The sequence below is a fragment of the Lithobates pipiens genome, unplaced genomic scaffold, assembly GCF_037356315.1.
Source record: "Lithobates pipiens isolate NorthernLeopardFrog02 unplaced genomic scaffold, aLitPip1_a1.2 Scaffold_28, whole genome shotgun sequence".
In the NCBI taxonomy this organism is placed as follows: Eukaryota; Metazoa; Chordata; class Amphibia; order Anura; family Ranidae; genus Lithobates; species Lithobates pipiens.
In genome coordinates, this window is record NW_027507789.1 from 164,746,144 (window position 1) to 164,759,284 (window position 13,141).

General features: G+C 54.2%; 1 long non-coding RNA gene across 1 annotated transcript; it reads right to left on the reverse strand.

The window, feature by feature from the left end:
- Positions 1 to 261: 261 nt before the first annotated feature.
- LOC143935739 (uncharacterized) lies at positions 262 to 12,058 on the reverse strand. Its single transcript, XR_013263579.1, has 3 exons — positions 11,951 to 12,058; positions 674 to 915; positions 262 to 551 (listed from the first exon to the last, which is right to left on the reverse strand). It is a non-coding gene; the product is annotated as an uncharacterized LOC143935739 (long non-coding RNA).
- Positions 12,059 to 13,141: the final 1,083 nt, after the last annotated feature.

Consider the following 13,141-nt stretch of genomic DNA (forward strand, 5'->3'; position numbering starts at 1 on the left):
CCTGAAGAGTTGGTATATCCCAACGAAACGCGGGGGGCTTACATAGATGCATGATGTCCATACAGATGATTTTATGTCTCTTATTTTGTTTTACTCTAGACTTTCCAACATCAATAAAAATCAAAAAACTGGAGGTGTCATAAGTACTTCACTTTCTTTTAAAGCCAACATCCCAAAAACGTAGAGGTTCTACCAAAAAGCAAATCACCTCAAAATGGCAGGACTTTTCAGGCATAGACTGTGAGACTTACAACGTACATATAAAATCATACAATCACTTTATTATAACAATTTATCAAAAAGTATACACATAATAAAAAAGATACACAAATGTATTTTCAGGTATGCAACCTAGTTACATCCAAACTTGTTCAAAAATGAAAACAATTCTTTTCAATGTATATACAGGTGTGACATATCTATAACATAATCACATATGCACAACCAACTGAATCAATAATCTGCATATGATATGTCCTACGCGTTACGGAGTTTTCTCCTTCCTCAGGCATCCATCATTTATGCAGGTCTATGTTATTCAAAGTTTTGATCTACAATGATAAATAAGAACACGTGTACATGTATATAGACCTTGTTGGCGTAGGAGAGAGAAAAAAAAAAAAAAAAAAGGGGGAAGGGGGAAAAAGGGGATTATGTACCTAATCATACTCACATGCATAGAAGTGTGTTCCAAATAAGGTCATAGCATGACCAATTAATGTGAACCTTCAAACCAATTTGGTTGTACAAGTAGCAAAGACAGAGAGGCAGAACGCACAGAAGGGCAGAGTTAGGGACGAAGACGACACCTTCTCCCCTCTCTCCTAGTCCAATACACTGTGTGGAGCGATGAAAGATGTGTTTAAGGGTCCCCCAAAGACATGAACCGGGACCGCGTAGATAGGCAGCTGGAATCTATAAGGGAGGGGGGGAAGAAAAGTTGTACAGCAAGATAAGGGATTTTTTTTACCCAAATTGGATGGTACCCAGGCCTCGTGTCCGAAGAAACAAGGATTTACCTGTAATCCCTGAAGAGTTGGTATAACCCAACGAAACGCGTCTGGCTTACATAGATGCATGATGTCCATACAGATGATTTTATGTCTCTTATTTTTGTTTTACTCTAGACTTTCCAACATCATTCTGCCCTTCCAGTGGCCCATGTTGTGCAGGACTTGTTTTTACTTTATGATATGCCAAGTACCATGGCGTCAATATTTATATGTGGTTTTCAGCATGCCCAGCGTGTATGCGATTCTGTGCATGCATTTTTGTGTTATTCAGTATGTTATACATTATCTCACCCAGTATAATAAAATGTTCTTTGCTAAGACTGCTTTTTGATATACATCTCTCATTTCAAAACTCCCCTTTTTGTCGGTACCCACAAAAGCAACACTGTGTTTCATGTCCCACGTTTACTTTATATAGTGATTGGCCTAATTTAAAGTCCCGCTGACCGCTTTCCCTTTTCTTTGTCTAAATTTTGGGATGGAGGCCAATTACTTTTGGTGCCTTGGACCCATCATTCTTTATACCTATTCAAGATGGCCACCACGACCTCTGACCAGCCCGCGCATGCGCAGCACTACGACCTATGTGGCCCACCCCACTGGCATGCGCAGAGTGGGCAGGAAGACGCCGAGAGACTCAGAAAAGCCAGTGTAAGGGGGGGCCGCCCACTATAGTAGCCAGGAATGAAGGTACAATATCACAAGGAAGGAAGAAAGCAAAAAAAAGAGAGAGGAACGCAAAGAAAGGAAAGTGAGAGAGAATGGATGACAGGAGGGAGAAATGGAAGGAGAAGGGAAATAGATATAGCTTCTTTCTCTGCTGCAGACTTGAGCAAATCGCAGTATATAAATGCAAATAGGAGCTCTTAGGCCACGTACACACGCGGGGACTGTTCGCTCAACTTTGTTTGTCAAACAGTTTCAGCGGACAGTCCGCTCAAACTTAGCATGGACGTACTTGCCCACATACGATGAACGAACAGTCCGCTGAAACCGTGCGCGATGACGTGAACGGCACGTACGACGGGACTAGAAAACGACGTCCTATACACTGCAATGCAACCTTCGGCGTGTAAATCCTTTCTGAGCATGCGCGGAACTTAGTTTGACGAACAAGCCTACACACGAGGGGACTGTTCGCTGAAACAAAGTTTCAGCGGACAGTTTTTCGGAAATTCCGAAAAACTTTGTTCAGCAGACTGTTCGCTGAAACTGTCCGCTGAAAGCCCACACACGAGCGGACTGTCCGCTGAAACACTGTTCAGCGGATAAAGTTGAGCGAACAGTCCCCGCGTGTGTACGCGGCCTTAGTTAAGAGACAACTGCTGTCCCAAAAGACCCACAGAAGGGACTGCCTATCTTATCAGTGCATTTAGCTGCCCACGAATAAGGACTGCACCTGGGAAAGGCTTGAACCCAGCTGGAAGCTGCCAACTGCAGAGGTAAGGGACATTCGACCACCATTCACTGACCATGCGGTATGAGGGAAAAAAAAGGAGAATGCTGGGAGTGCACTAATCCTTTTCTTTTATAATATTCACTGGTCCTGAGGGAGGAGCCAAGGCGGAGCTTGTCACAGGTATGCTGAAATGGAGGCACCAGGAAAGATCATTTGTGTCCTGGAGCTAACTTTGCTGGCACTGACCCTGGAACTATCCAAGCACAATCAAATGGGAGGTCAATTAGCCGCAGCTCAAGAAAGCCCAAGTAACCTCTAGAGCAGCCATTCTCAACCAGGGTTCCTCGAGGGTTGGCTAGGGGTTCCTTGAGCTGTGGCTAAGCTCCTATCTGATGGTGCCTGCATATCTCCAGGTTGCACACCACCTGGTAGAGCCAGTGGTATGACTGCAAGGCTGCTGTAAGGGCAGCCTTCGAACACCACCAATGTAAGGGGGCATTTTCTATCTCAAGATTTGTTCTGGGATAAAAAGGTTGAGAATAGCTAATCTAAGGAAAACCCTGCTTGTGAATGCTTGCACTTGATTGCAATACTATAGTGCTACCATATAGTCAACATGTGGAAAATCTCATTGCTACACATGTTCTTTACATTCTGGGTGACCTGGCCCTTGCTTGACCCAGAGGGAAGCTAGTCCTCTTCTGAGGGACCCAAAACTGATCATTTTACAAAGGCTCACCCAAAGTCCTTAACATGATTGCTGTTTGTGGTCTAGCCCAATGCCTAATGCCTTTGATCATACAGCTTTTTTTCTCAGGCATTTTTGCCCCCTTTATTTTAACCTGGTGACCCTGTAACATATCCTGTCCTAGAGTGACAATGCTTAACTCAATGTACTATATCCATGGAGAAGCCATGTTGTCAGTCTAATGCCCCATACACACTATCATATTTTCTGCTGATTTTTTTTCTTCAGATTTACCAAAACCATGTAGTGGAAGGGCCTGCCTGATTGCATACAAATTGAAACCTCTAAGTTTTGACCTCATATTATATGGTTTTGTTTTTATCTGTGTTGCAGCCCGCCGTTTCACACAGGCAAAACCGCCCTGCAACACAGCAAAACCGGACCATCAGCACACTGTAAAGCCGCCCCGCAACAGCAAGGCACAATGTGAGAACTACGGTCCCCCCCCCCCGATGTTTGTATAGGCTTCAATTGTGGCCCTGAAATGGTATCTCCCATCAAGGGATGCCTCCTATGATGTGCACTTGCGCCCTGGTCACGTCACTCCAGCTGATCGACATATCAGCTGAAATGCCGCTCCGTCCTGCGCATGCACGGGCACTATTCGATGGGGGCACTTCTCGACAGAACACTGGCAGCAGGAAATGTGGATAGGGGGCAGTAATCACACTGTGTGTGTGTACACTCCAATGTCATCTAATGCCGCGTACACGCGATCAAACAATCCGGTGGAAAAGTCCGGCAAACTCAAGTCCGCCAAACAATCCCCCCGTGTGTAGCCTCCGGCATACTTTTTTGACCCGACAGTACGGCGGACTTAGAATTTCGGTTTGCACAACAATCTACCCGCCGTACTCGCATTTCGGCAGACAATCCGGCCGTGTGTATGCCAGTCCGCCGTACTTTTGAAATGAGCGGACTTTTCCCGCCCGGAGAAAAGTCCGCTCATTTCGAGCGGGTCTCCAGGTAGGCGGGGCCCGCGAAGGAGACGTCGCTGGCCCCGCCGCCTGGTATGGACTTAAAGGGGAACCCCAACGCTGAACAAAATCGGCGTGGGGGTCCCCCCCCCAAGTCCACAACAGACCCTTGTCCGAGCACGCTACCCGGCCGGCCAGGAAAGGGGGGCGAGCGAGCGCCCCCCCCCCTCCTTAGCCGTACCAGGCCGCGTGCCCTCAACATGGGGGGTGCCTTGGGGAAGGGGGGGCCGCGCGGCCCCCCCCACCCCAAAACACCTTGTCCCCATGTTGATGAGGACAAGGGCCTCTTCCCGACAACCCTGGCCGTTGGTTGTCGGGGTCTGCGGGCGGGGGGCTTATCGGAACCTGGGAGCCCCCTTTAATAAGGGGGCCCCCGGATACCGGCCCCCAACCCTATGTGAATGAGTATGGGGTACAATGTACCCCTACCCATTCACCTGTAAAATAAAAGTACAAAAAAAAACACAACACACAAGATAAAATACTTTATTGCACAGCTCCGGGGGTCTTCCGTCTTCGGGGGTCTTCTCGCCGGACTCCTCCGCTATCTTCTTGTAGCTCTTTTGCTAGCGGAGAAAGAGTGCGGCTTTCTTCCTCGCCGCCGGCCTCTTCTCCCGACTTCGGGGGTCTTGTCCCCCTCTTCGGTTCTTCTGCCGGGCCACCGCGCCTTCTTATAGCTCTTTTACAGGCGGTGGCCCGGTCTTCTGTCGCCCCTGCCGCCTTCCGTTCTTCTTCTTCTCCTTCTTCTCCTGGAGATGTTGACTCGACGCTCTCTCCGGCCACAATGCCAGGGACGCGCTGCGCGGCCACTTATATAGGTGTCACATGGCTTTATGTCACATGGGTTGGTCACATGGGGACTGTGACATCGTAAGGGGCGGGGTCACCATGTGACACCAACCCATGTGACATAAAGCCATGTGTCACCGCCCCTTGTCCCTTTATAAGTGGCCGCGCAGCGCGTCCCTGGCATTGTGGCCCCCCCCTTCCCCAAGGCACCCCCCATGTTGAGGGCACGCGGCCTGGTACGGCTAAGGAGGGGGGGCGCTCGCTCGCCCCCCTTTCCTGGCCGGCCGGGTAGCGTGCTCGGACAAGGGTCTGTTGTGGACTTGGGGGGGACCCCCACGCTGATTTTTTTCGGCGTTGGGGGTTCCCCTTTAAGTCCATACCAGGCGGCAGGGCCAGCGACGTCTCCTTCGCGGGCCCCGCCTACCTGGAGACGCGCTCGAAATGAGCGGACTTTCCTCCGCGTGTGTGGGCGAGTCCATTCATTTCGAAAGTACGGCGGACTTAGTACGCCGTATTAGTCCGCTGAAAAAGTGCCGTGTGTGGGCAAGTAGCCCGTTCGAAAATTCCGACGGACAGTTTGGCGGACGTCCGCCAGACTAAGTACGTCGGACAGACGGCTACGTGTGTACGCGGCTTAAGAGCGATCCTGGAGGGGCGCTGTAGTGACAGGAGAGGATGAGGAGGGGAAGGTCACAGGGAAATTGTACACAATGAAGGGGGGGGGTAATAGTTTGTACTTTGGATGTTTGTGGAGAAGGGGATGGGCATTTATCTGTGCTGAGAAGTGTAATCAGGATGCTTTGGGAGATTTGGGTAGGGAGGAAGAATTTGTGCTAGAAAAGGGGTACTTTGGAGGGGATTGTGGATTTGTGGGGGAAATTGTTATACAAGGAGGAACGGGGGGGATTTGCTCTTGAAGTAGTGATTTAGGATATTTTTTTTTGCTGGGGGGATTTGTTAGGAGGCGGGGTTGGGAGGATTTTTGTTAGGAGGCGGGGTTGGGGGGATTTGTGTTAGGAGGCGGGGTTGGGAGGATTTGTGTTAGGAGGCGGGGTTGAGGGAGGATTTGTGTTAGGAGGCGGGGTTGAGGGAGGATTTGTGTTAGGAGGCGGGGTTGAGGGAGGATTTGTGCTGGGGGGATTTGTGCTGGGAGAATGGATTGGGGAAGATTGTTGCTAGAAGGGTAGATTGCAAGGAGGAGGGATTGGGTGGATTTGTGCTAGAAAAAGTGATTTGGGGGATTTGTTCTAGGAGGAGGGATTGGTGGGAGGATTTGTGCTAGGATAGGGAATTGGGGGAGTAGTTTTCTGCTGGGGGGAGATTTGGGTAGGGAGGAAGAATTTGTTCCCAGGAAAAGGGTAATTTGGATGGGGTTGGGGATTTGGGGGCCGATTGGGGGGGGGGGGATTTGTGCTGGGATAGGGAATTGGGGGAGTAGAGTTCTGCTAGGAGGGGGGATTGGGGTGGGATGTGAGTTGGGGGGGGCATAATAACTGTGTAGTGGATACTCCAACTTTGAATTAGATGTAATGTTGAAAAGTGACCCGTTGCTGCAGGCACTTTATCGGTATCTAATGTGATTGGTATATATATAAAATGGCGGGGCTGCGCTGCTGTAGTGATTGCCAAATTAATTTATGCAACAAAGCCAACATGACATTGATGTGCAAGGATGTAAATAATGGCGATTTAAATAATGTGACATTGAGCAAATAAATATCGAAAACGTGAGAATTCATATAATAATACAATCCATGCCACTTTAGGTGCTGATAACACTGCAATAAATATTTGAAAAAGAAGCGGCAAATACCGCAAATGAATCTATAAAATACAGAGGCATTCATCTGTCAATGTGCAGCGATTGCTATGAAGACAGCAGAATAATAAAAGTGATTTATAAACATAAGACTCCAAAGTAAAGAGGGAGATGGAAAATCTGAGGCTACTTTCACACTGGAGGTGTTTTCAGGGGCTAAAGGGTTAAAAAATAGCGCCTGTAAATCGCCTGAACCCGCCCCCCCAAGTATGAGAGCCCCGAGTGCTTTCACACCGGGGAGGTGCGCTGGCGGGACTGGAAAGAAAGTCCTGCAAGCCGCATCTTTGGGGCGTTGTGGGAGCGGAGAATACATCAGTATTGGCCAGTGCTGCCGATGCACCTACAAAGCGTTTCGGCAGTGGCGCCTTTAACCCTTTTCTGGCCGCTAGTGTGGGTTGAAAGCGCCACTAAAATTACGGTAAATCGCAGCTTTACTGCCGACAACCCCCCCCCCCCGCCCCCACCAAAATAATAGTGTGTCCCTTTAGTGTTGTAGGAGGGATGGGGGGGCCCTCTATCCTGCAGGGTGTCAGGGCCCCTGTCATATAGGGTGTGGGGGGCCCCTGTCATGCAGTGTACTGGGGCCCCTGTCCTGCAGGGTGTCGGGGCCCCTGTCCTGCAGGGTGTCAGGGCCCCTGTCATGCAGGGTATCGGGGGGGCCCTGTCAAGCAGGCTGTTGGGGCCCCTGTCATGCAGGGTGTGTGGGGGGCCCCTGTCATGTAGTGTATCGGGGGCCCCTGTCCTGCTGGGTGTTGGGGCCCGTCATGCAGTGTATAAAAGCCCCTGTCATGCAGTGTGGGGGGGGGGGCCTGTCATGCAGTGTATTGGAGCCCCTGTCATGCAGGGTATTGGGGGGCCCCTCTCCTGCAGGGTGTCGGGGGCCCCTGTCATGTAGGGTGTGGGGGCCCCTGTCATGTAGGGTGTGGGGGGCCCCTGTCATGAAGGGTGTGGGGGGCACCTGTCGTGCAGGGTGTTGGGGCCTGTGTCCTGCACGGTGTCGGGGCCCCTGTCATGCAGGGTGTGTGGGGGGCCCCTGTCATGTAGTGTATCGGGGGCCCCTGTCCTGCTGGGTGTTGGGGCCCGTCATGCAGTGTATAAAAGCCCCTGTCATGCAGTGTGGGGGGGGCCCTGTCATGCAGTGTATTGGAGCCCCTCTCCTGCAGGGTGTCGGGGGCCCCTATCATGTAGGGTGTGGGGGCCCCTGTCATGTAGGGTGTGGGGGGCACCTGTCGTGCAGGGTGTTGAGGCCCGTCATGCAGTGTATCAGGGCCCCTGTCATGCAGGGTGTGGGGGGCCCCTGTCATGCAGGGTATCAGGGCCCCTGTCCTGCAGGGTGTCATGTAGGGTGGGGGCCCCTGTCATGTAGGGTGTGGGGGGCCCCTGTCATGTACTATATCGGGGTCCCTGTCATGTAGTATATCGGGGCTCCTGTCATGCAGGGTGTGGTGGCCCCTGTCATGTAGGGAGTGGGTTGCCCCTGTCATGCAGTGTATCGGGGGGCCCCTGTCCTGCAGGGTGTCATGTAGGGTGGGGGCCCCTGCCATGTAGGGTGTGGGGGGTCGCTGTCATGTAGTCTATCAGGGCCCCCGTCATGCAGGATGTGGGGGGCCCCTGTCATGTAGTATATCTGTGCCCCTGTCCTGCAGGGTGTCGGGGGCCCCTGTCATGCAGTGTATCGGGTCCCCTGCCATGCAGGGTGTGGGGGGTGCCTGTCATGCAGGGTGTGGGGGCCCCTGTCATGTAGTGTATCGGGGGCCCCTGTCATGCAGGGTATTGGGGGGCCCCTGTCCTGCAGAGTGTCATGTAGGGTGGGGGCCCCTGTCATGTAGGGTGTGGGGGTCCTTTTCATGAAGTGTATCGGGGCCCCTGTCCTGCAGGGTGTTGTGGCCCAACAGCAGTGTATCAGGGCTTCTGTCATGTAGGGTGTGGGGGGGCCCCTGTCATGTAGTATATCGGGGTCCCTGTCATGTAGTATATCGGGGCTCCTGTCATGCAGGGTGTGGGTTACTCCTGTCATGTAGGGTGTGGGTGGCCCCTGTCCTGCAAGGACCTCATGTAGGGTGGGGGCCCCTGTCATGTAGGGTGTGGGGGGTCCCTGTCATGTAGTGTATCAGGGCCCCTGTCATGCAGGGTGTGGAGGGCCCCTGTCATGTAGTATATCGGGGCCCCTGTCCTGCAGGGTGTCAGGCCCCTATCATGTAGTATATTGGGGCCCCTGTCATGCAGGGTGTGGGGGCCCCTGTCATGCAGTGTATTGGGTCCCCTGCCATGCAGGGTGTGGGGGGGCCCCTGTCGTGCAGTGTATCGGGGGCCCCTGTCATGTAGGGTGTGGGGGGCCCCTGTCAAGTAGGGTGTGGGGGGTCCCTGTCATGTAGTGTATCAGGGGTCCCTGTCATACAGGGTGTGGGGGGGGCCCCTGTCATGCAGGGTGTTGGGGCCCGTCATGCAGTGTATCAGGGCCCCTGTCATGTTGGGTGTGGGGGGCCCCTGTCCTGCAGGGTGTCGATTGCCCCTGTCATGCAGGGTGTGGGGGGCCCCTGTCATGTAGTGTATCGGGGCCCCTGTCCTGAAGGGTGTCGGGTGCCCCTGTCATGCAGGGTGTCGGGTGCCCCTGTCATGCAGGGTGTGGGGGGGCCCCTGTCGTTTAGGGTGTGGGGGGGTCGCTGTCATGCAGGGTGTGGGGGGCCCGTCATGCAGTGTATCAGGGCCCCTGTCATGTTGGGTGTGGGGGGCCCCTGTCCTGCAGGGTGTCGATTGCCCCTGTCATGCAGGGTGTGGGGGGCCCCTGTCATGTAGTATATCGGGGCCCCTGTCCTGCAGGGTGTCGGGTGCCCTTGTCATGCAGGGTGTCGGGTGCCCCTGTCATGCAGGGTGTCGGGTGCCCCTGTCGTTTAGGGTGTGGGGGGGTCGCTGTCATGCAGGGTGTGGGGGGCCACTGTCATGTAGTATATAGGGGCCCCTGTCATGCAGGGTGTGGGGGGGCCCCTGTCGTGCAGGGTGTGGGGGCCCCTGTCATGCAGGAGGGTGTTGGGGCCCTTGTCATGTAGTATATCGGGGCCCCTGTCCTGCAGGGTGTCGGGTGCCCCTGTTGTGCAGTGTATCGGGGGCCCCTGTCATGTAGGGTGTGGGGGCCCCTGTCATGTAGGGTATCGGGGGGCAATGTCATGTAGAGTGTGGGGGCCCCATGTCCTGCAAGGTGTCGGGCCCCTGTCATGTAGTATATCGGGGCCCCTGTCATGTAGTGTGTGGGGGGGCCTCTGTCATGTAGTGTATGGGGGGCCTCTGTCATGTAGCGTATGGGGGGGGCCCTGTCATGTAGTGTATCAGGTGGGGGTGGCCCTGTCATGTAATGTATCGGGGCCCCTGGGATCTCTGAGGACAGCTCTGCTCCTCAGTGTGGACGTGATTTCTGCTCCCTCAGAGCAGAAAGGAGGAGAGGAAACACTGACAGATCATTACACAAGCCGGTCCCGCCCACACATCCCGACACTGGACCCGCCCCCCTGGGGCCCCTGTCGTGCAGGGTGTGGGGGCCCCTGTCATGCAGGGTGTGGGGGGGCCCCTGTCGTGCAGGGTGTGGGGGCCCCCTGTCGTGCAGTGTATCAGGGCCCCTGTCATGTAGGGTGTGGGGGGTCCCTGTCATGTAGTATATCGGGGCCCCTGTCGTGCAGGGTGTGGGGGCCCCTGTCATGCAGGGTGTGGGGGGGCCCTGTTGTGCAGGGTGTGGGGGCCCCTGTCGTGCAGGAGGGTGTTGGGGGCCCCTGTCATGTAGTATATTGGGGCCCCTGTCCTGCAGGGTGTCGGGTGCCCCTGTCATGCAGGGTGTGGGTTACCCCTGTCATGCAGGGTATCGGGGGGCCCCTGTCCTGCAGGGCGTCATGTACGGTGGGGGCCCCTGTCATGTAGGGTGTGGGGGGTCCTGTCATGTAGTGTATCGGGGCCCCTGTCATGCAGTGTGTGGAGTGCTCCTGTCATGTAGTATATCGGGGCCCCTGTCGTGCAGTGTATCGGGGGCCCCTGTCATGTAGGGTGTGGGGGTCCCTGTCATGTAGTGTATCAGGGGTCCCTGTCATGCAGGGTGTTGGGGCCCGTCATGCAGTGTATCAGGGCCCCAGTCATGTTGGGTGTGGGGGGCTCCTGTCATGTAGTATATCGGGGTCCCTGTCCTGCAGGGTGTCGATTGCCCCTGTCCTGCAGGGTGTCGATTGCCCCTGTCCTGCAGGGTGTCGATTGCCCCTGTCATGCAGTGTGTCGATTGCCCCTGTCATGCAGTGTATCGGGGCCCCTGTCATGCAGGGTGTGGGGGGCCCTTGTCGAGCAGGGTGTGGGGGCCCCCTATTGTGCAGTGTATCAGGGGCCCCTGTCATGCAGTGTATCAGGGCCCCTGTCATGTAGGGTGTGGGGGGCCCCTGTCATGTAGGGTGTGGGGGCCCCTGTCATGTAGGGTGTGGGGGGTCCCTGTCATGCAGGGTGTGGGGGGCCCCTGTCATGTAGTATATCAGGACCCTGTCGTGCAGGGTGTGGGGGGGCCCCTGTCGTGCAGGGTGTGGGGGCCCCTGTCATGTAGTATATCGGGGGCCCCTGTCCTGAAGGGTGTCGGGTGCCCCTGTCATGTAGGGTGTGGGGGGGGGGGCACTGTCATGTAGAGTGTGGGGGCCCCTGTCCTGCAAGGTGTCGGTCCCCTGTCATGTAGTATATCGGGCCCCTGTCATGTAGGGTCTGGGGGGGCCCTGTCATGTAGTGTGTATGGGGGGGGCCCTGTCATGTAGTGTGTATGGGGGGGGCCCTGTCATGTAGAGTGTGGGGGCCCCTGTCCGGCAAGGTGTCGGGCCCCTGTCCTGCAAGGTGTCGGGCCCCTGTCATGCAGGGTGTGGGGTGCCCCTGTCATGTAGGATGTGGGGGGCCTCTGTCATGTAGTGTGTGGGGGGCCTCTGTCATGTAGTGTATGGGGGGGCCCTGTCATGTAGGGTGTGGGTGGCTACTGTCATGTAGTGTATGGGGGGGCCCTGTCATGTAGTGTATCGGGGCCACTAGGATCTCTGAGGACAGCTCTGCTCCTCAGTGTGGACGATGATTTCTATTCCCTCAGAGCAGAAAGGAGGAGAGGAAACACTGACAGATCATTACACAAGCCGGTCCCGCCCACACATCCCGACACTGGACCCGCCCCCCTGGTCAGCTGACATCAGTCATAATCACACTTACTAGATTCTCCGGTGCGATGAAGAAGCTTGGGGTGTAGATTTTACCACTGGAGTGCGCTGTGTCGGGTCTCACCCCCTCCTCCTGGAACCACCTACAAAATGGCGCCGCTCGGCCTGCGCTCGCTAACCGCCCGCTTCCTCAAGCCAATCAGATGCCGCTGCGTGACGCACGCTCTGGCTGATACCTCCGCTGTACGTAGACAGATAGCTAAAGAGAGGATTCAGCTTTATCCTCCCTCCAGCCTGCAGGGGGCAATAGAGCGCCATTGTGTAGTGAGGGAAAGCTGCCCGTTCTTCCCCTCCTCTATGCCTTTCTCACATAACTGCAGGGAGGAAGGAAATGACGATTCACAGTGTCTGGAAGTGCAGGGGGGTCTGTGCTGATTGATTATTAGTGCAGCCCCACCAAGAAAGCCCACACTGGACCACCAGGGATTGCCACCACCAGGTATACCACCAGGGATGCCAATCATGCCCACAATGGGCATCACTGATTGGCAGCCATTATTGTTTGGCACCTTATCAGTGCTTGTCAGGGCAGCCCCATCAGTGCCACCTATGTATACCCATCAGTGCTGCATATTAGTGCCCATCATCGGTGCCACCTTATCAGAGCTTGTCAGTATTGCCCCATCTGTGCCGCCTATCAGTGCCACCTATGTAAACCCATCAGTGCTGCATATTAGTGCCACATATTGGTGCCCATCATCAGTGCCACCTTATTAGTGCCCGTTAGAGCAGCCCCATCAGTGCCCACCAGTGAAGGAGAAAACATACTTATTTCCAAAGTTTTTTCTTTCAACGTTTTCGGGGTTTTTTTTTTTTTTTTGTTTAGCAGAAAATAAAAACCGCAGAAGTGATCAATTAACACCAAAATAAAGCTCTATTTGTGGGAACAAAATGATAACAATGTGGTTTGTGTACAGTGTAGCATGACCGCGCAATTGTCATTCACAATGTGACAGCGCTGAAAGCTGAAAATAGGTCTGGGCAGGAAGGTGTATAAGTTGCTCGGTATTGAAGTGGTTAATATTAAAAACCTGAGTATTACTTCACATTTGTCCTCCTCCGCAGTGTCACCATTTTTGCCTCAATTTTTCCCCATAACCCCTCCCCCCCCACTAAACTCATGTATATGTCCATATATCTTCTATCGAGTGTCCAGACAATCTGATGCGGCTTTTGATGCTTA